The 6,000-nt window shown below is 50.4% G+C and overlaps 1 non-coding gene and 1 pseudogene across 1 annotated transcript; both read right to left on the bottom strand.

The window, feature by feature from the left end:
* Positions 1-2,987: 2,987 nt before the first annotated feature.
* Positions 2,988-3,107, bottom strand: LOC146871120 (5S ribosomal RNA; annotated as a pseudogene).
* A 1,396-nt stretch (positions 3,108-4,503) lies between these two features.
* Positions 4,504-4,609, bottom strand: LOC146871119 (U6 spliceosomal RNA). Its single transcript, XR_014959985.1, has one exon. It is a non-coding gene; the product is annotated as a U6 spliceosomal RNA (small nuclear RNA).
* Positions 4,610-6,000: the final 1,391 nt, after the last annotated feature.

The following is a 6,000-nucleotide window of genomic DNA, read 5'->3' as shown; positions in this document are numbered from 1 at the left end:
TGACAATGGCAGACGTAAACCTTCTTCCAGAGTTGGGGAAAAAAGTGGTTGGAGGGAAAGTGAACTTGCATGGACTCATATTTTCGCATGCGCAAATCTACGCATATTTGCTCATGCTAAAATGCAGTTCACCAATATTTTCTATGAGTACTATTTCTTGTCCTGTAAATTCTTGGGAATTCACGATAGACTTATAGCTGCACTTAATGCAAGGACACATACTATGGGTGCACTTTTGAGACGTTTTGTTATAATTGAATCCCTAATTTGGTCTGGCGTTGACCATGACCTTTTGTGTTTATTAAAATTCTATCTTTCTCTCTCTCTCTCTCTCTGTATCGGCGGACTTCACTGTGAGTGACAGCATTCTGCTCTTTCACAAGGAGCATATCGGCACAAAGTAGTTTTGTTCAGTGCCAGTAACTACTGTGCAGTGTGTGCTTTTTGAGACCAGAAACAATGTTTGCTTTGGCCATTGTTTGTTATAATGGTGAGGGCCTGGCAGCTCCCACACCAATAAGGTTTTACAAAAACCATGCCAAAACAAGTCACAGATTGACAAAACTAAAAAGCTGGCCAACAATTTCAGACCTACTGGCTTTGCCAATGCTTGTTTTTTTTTTTTTGTTTTTTTTTGTTTCTCAAACTTATTGAAACTGGTTACACAGATTTTCCATTATGAATATTTTTGGGAAATACTAGCATGCAATTACGTGTTACTAAATGATGTGCAAATAAATGGTACCTGCAATTTTACAGTAGTTTAGCAAAATGTTTTCCCTGGTTTTCATTTTTTTATAAACATTTTGTTTTGAAAGCAAAGAATAATCAATCTTGCTTTCAAGCTTCTGCAAATATTTGCATCAAATCTGAGAGCATTCTGGGTACATTATACATGGTTTCATATTGCTAAACTTTGAAAACGTGTACACTTTGATACTGGAACCACTGTCAGTAGTGCAGCCAGAGCTTACAAATTCACTTAGAGCAATCACCCTAATAATAAAGGCTTTCAATTAATGAACCATAAATACAAGTTTGAACAGCCTTCACATATGAACAAAAATATTACCTTAACTGCAGACATTGCCCTTCCCTGATCAATAATGTTGTACTACAAACTGGCAGCCAAAGGGTTTGTGCTGCAGGGCGTTGGGCCTACTTGTCCCTAGGACAAAATACACAAACTTGTTGCCCTTGACCCCAAACAATATGTCCTGGGAGTCGGGCTATAGGAATTCCACATCCCTGTATATCTGATTATATTTTTCACATGTACGCCTTTGAGGGTTTTTAACTTTCCATATCCACAGCGTTTATCACCTTCAAATGCGAATCTCTAGGTGTTTTTTGTGTTCACGCTGTCGGAAAGGTTTGTGGGGCGCAGATGACACACTCGATGCGTGCCTGCCTAATGTAGTCAAGCATCGAACTTATTGCAAGATTAATGCCCCGGTAATCTTCATTACTCAGAGTATAGTCTTCCTCGCCACATGATTAACAAAGTGAGCTTCAGCTCCACACCAGAACCCTCCAAAGCAAAAAGTCAGCCTCCCATCCCTTCTCAATATGGTCGACCCATTACCACCTGACCTCTATAAGGCGCGGGCCGGCCCAACCCATCAGCCTGAAACTACCAAGCATAACATGAAGCTGAGAGCCAGACCGGGAGGGAGGGAGGGATGGGAACTCATGTGGCGAGGAAGACTATACTCAGAGTAATGAAGATTACCGGTAAGTAACCGGGGCATTACCTCCTCATTAGTCTTCCTCGCCACATGACTAACAAAGGGAGCTCATCCCAAAGCCAAGTGGCTTCATGGAAACTCACAAGAAACCAACGGACCAGAATGGGCCACCCACGGAAGAGGGCAAACCCAACAGACCAGACGAGTGGAGAACCACCCAAGAGAGAGGCAACCACCAGCAGGAAGAACCAGACCGGGACAAAGACAACGGGAGGGCCAAAAACACGGACCCCCGAGACACAAAACACCTCCAGAAATCCACCCAACCAAGACCGAAGGAGGACAGAAAAGGCACGGCACCGGACCGCACGGAGCCAAAAGCAACAGCAAACAGGCTTCAAAACAGAAAGCAGCCAGCCTGTCCAAACACACCAAGACAGCCAAAAGCGAGAGGAGAGCAAAAATCCAAACAGAGTAACCGAAGAAACAGAGGGCAACCCCACCTCAGCGACCCAACAAAAAAAGCCACAGCAGCAAGAGACACAGTCTGACCGAAGCCCATCCACACCACACGGTGGACCACCAACAGCGACAGTCGAACCACCCCCAAACCAATGACCGGAGGGGAGAAGAAAACAAAACCCACCAGGGCCGAAGCTGAGGAACCAGAAGGAACCAATCCAGACCGGCAGGAGCCGGAAGAAAGGACGGAGGTGCAGAAAGGAACCAGCACCCCACCCGCAAAAATGAAGGTCACCCAAACCCCACCAGCAAGGAGAGACGGGCAGGACACGGACCACAGACGCCCCGAGGATCCCCGGGAGGGGAGCGCGACAGCAACGACAGAGCCCAGACAGGTGCAAGGCAAAACGGACCGCAGGAAACTACAACGAAGCGACCCGTCCACCAAGGGCAACAAACAGCGAAAAAGCAGAAAGCCCACAAGGCCGCCCACGGAGGCCGAAGAGCGGAAAAAGAACCAGGACCAAGGCCAAGCCCCAAACAGGAAGGCGAACGCCCACCAGGGGACCTCATGCACAAGAAAGCATAATGAACCTGGAAGGAAGGGACAAGCAAACCGCTCCCGCAACGTTCCACTTGCAACAAAGGAGCCGCTGAGGTGAGCAACCAGGACTGACCCAGCCGAATAACGGAGATCCACAGGAACCGGAGTGACCACAGAGGCAAGGCCACAGGCAGCAACACATCAAAGGCGAGAAAGACAGAAGAGCCGGGTGGAACGAGCCCGTGAAAGGGCAACACCCCCAGGGAGCAACCCAGAGCCAGCAGGCTCTAGGAAGCCTACAGCACCTCGTTATTCCCAAGCGGTCTCCCAGCCAAGTACTAACCAGGCCCAACCCTGCTTACCTTCTGGGATCAGACGAGATCAGGTGCTTTCAGGGTGTTATGGCCGTAGAATCGTACAGGGAGCGCTGGACCCCGACCGCTGTAGAGAACTGGGAGAACCAGCACCCCCTAGAACCGAGTGAGCCAGCGCCCACAGAGGCACAACACGGAACCCCGAGCCAAAGCACCCAGGGCCACCATCCGCAGGAGCAGAAACAAATCTAGCAGCACCCAGGCAAGCCCCCCAACAGGACAAAAATCCCGGCCAGGCTCACAAGCCCAGAACCCACGAAAGTAAAGGGACCAGAGGAAGCGCAAAGCCCGGAAAAGAAGGCAGAAAAAAGCCAGCACCGGGGACGGAAGAAAGTGACCGAGGCAAGGACAGCATCACCCTGCCAAAAAAACGAGGCAGCGACCAAATCGCCCAGGAGAGCAACATGAAGCCCCCGCGGGGCAGGGGCAAAACCCCAAACAAGCCAAGAATCGGTCAACAGAAGGCAGATGAGAAAACTGCCAAAAAAGCGTTCCAACCGACCCAGCACGGACCGGGAACCCATGCATGCCCCAAAGGCCGAAAAGGCCGCCAACACCCGGGAAGGGGAGACCAGAACACAAAGACCACCGGACGTACCGGTAGACCGGGCGTGAAGGGAGCCACTTGATCAAGAGAAGAGACACCCACGGGAACAGGCAAAGTCGGGAAACCCCACAGAGCACCGGGACCAACCAGACGAGGAGGACCCCCAACGGACAGATCGGGCAAGCACCGCTAGGCACAAGGAGCCCAAAACCCACCCTACGGAAGGATCGTACCAGGGCAGAGAAACCAGACATGAACAGTCGGGGGGCCACACAAACCCAGACGAAGGGGGACAGCCACCCAAGGGTGGAGCTCGACCACAGAGCCACAGCACGTGGGACCGACCCGGGGAGCCCAACAACCGACAACTGGAGCGACCCATCAGGGGCAACAGAGCCCCAACCCCCAGGAAGTGATGCAGAAAATTGACCAGGAGGAGGGCGCAAGGGAAGCACGCCGAGCCATGGAGCAGGAGGATGAGGGGACGCAACCGCCGCGGCCCAAGGCAAGAATAACCAGACTCCAGGAGCAGAAGCCAAAGTCCACCCGGAGACCACAGAAGCAGCCCGAAGGAAGAACGGGAGCAAACCGAGGTCTGCCCCAATCCGACATGCAGCCGCCCACAACCCCCGGACCCTCGAAGGCCACATCAACCAGAACCGACCAAGACAGACCCCTCTTAACAGTGAAGAGCAGGCGGGGACAGGAGAATACAGAACGGAAGGGCCGCAGGACCAAAACCTGGAAGCAAAGCCAGGGAAGGGGAAACATCCACTCCACCGGGCCAAAGGACCAAGGATGCGCGATTTACCAGCACATAAACGGTAAAACATACAGCCCAAAAAGAGGAGCGGAGCACCACCCCATGGCACTCAGAAGAAATGATAAACAATCAAGGAACGCATCACGAATGTGCGTATCAGCCAAGCGCAGGGGCCATGCCACCCATCACTGAAGGGATCCAATTCAGAATATGTGCCACCGAAGGGAGCACCAGTCCGGAAGGACCCAACACCGCGTCAAGCAGTGCACGTAATAGGGCATCCAATTAGGGAACCTGACGAGCACCGACACCCAGAAGGGCATCCCAGCACCGAAGAACAGTGGCCACCGCCACCCAATGATCCCCAAGTAACAGCCACAGAAGAAAGAAACCTAGTGGTGCCAAGGGAAGAACCCACGACCACGAACATCGGCCACCAAAGCGGAAAGCAGAGGTAGAAAACCCCAGAGAACACTAATACACGAGAAAAAGGACCCACCGCACGGGGAGAATAAGTGAAGTGCACAGAGTCACAGGATGTTGAGCGTTGGTGCACAGACAGGAACCCAGGCTCCCAGCGCCAAGGTCGACCGGCCAAGCCCAATGCTGGCCTCTTCCCGGAAAAAATACACCACAACGAACAAAAAAGCCGGGAAGGCAACAGAGACCCAGCCAGGGGTGTGGAATTTATTAAAATATCTACTTGTCCATGGGGCAGGTTGCTTCATAAATCTACTTGTCCTGTAACAAAATCCACTTGTCCCTTTGTGCCATGTTGTGCAGCGACAAATTATGGCAGCAATCTCATTATATAAGAGCTCTTATATAGCCTCTCTGATTATGCCAGGGCTCATACCATAGTAGTGTTTGAATACTAACAATCCCTTTATGTTGCTACGTTTCCGCAGATCTACATACTGGGACTGAAGGTAGTGGTAAACAATAGTTCCAGGGTTGGAATGTCCTTCTGCAAACCTACTGACTTGCATGTTTTAAGGGTTATCAACAACTCTTCTCTAATCTTTTCCAATACTGAGATATGTTGGAAATGTACTCCTGACAATGGCAGAAGTAATCTTTCTTCCAGAGTTGGGGAAAAAATGGTTGGCGAGAAAATAAACTTGCAAACACTCAGGTATTCGCATGAGCAAATCTACACATACATATTTGCTCATGCTAAAACGCAGTTCACAAATATTTTCTAGGAGTACTATCTCTTACCCTACTGCTGTAAATTCGTGTGAATTCACGAAAGCCATATTGCTGCCCTTAATGCCAAGGACATTAGTGGCAGCTGGTGTTAAGGGGCGAAAGGGGCTTTGCCCCACTAGCTTCGGGACTAGGATCCGACGGGGAGGAGATAAGAGAATGTGTACACAATGTACCAGCTCCCTTCCTAGAATTTTTTTTTTTTATTTGTATTCAACACGATGCAGTGAGCACTTCATTTGATTCAAATGAAGTGCTCACTGCTTCGTGTGAATAAAAATTCAATTTTTTTAGGAAGGGAGGAGGTCACGTCAGAGACCTCCTGCGCATGTGCAGGCCGGGGCGAGGACTATTGCTCGCCCTCGATGCACAATCCAAAAGTGATGTCCGCATGAAGGGAGTGGCCAGAAAAA

This window comes from Triturus cristatus, chromosome 1_1 (genome assembly GCF_964204655.1).
Source record: "Triturus cristatus chromosome 1_1, aTriCri1.1, whole genome shotgun sequence".
Taxonomy (NCBI): domain Eukaryota; kingdom Metazoa; phylum Chordata; class Amphibia; order Caudata; family Salamandridae; genus Triturus; species Triturus cristatus.
The sequence above is the reverse complement of the archived record's forward strand: the minus strand, read 5'-3'. Positions and strand labels throughout refer to the sequence as shown.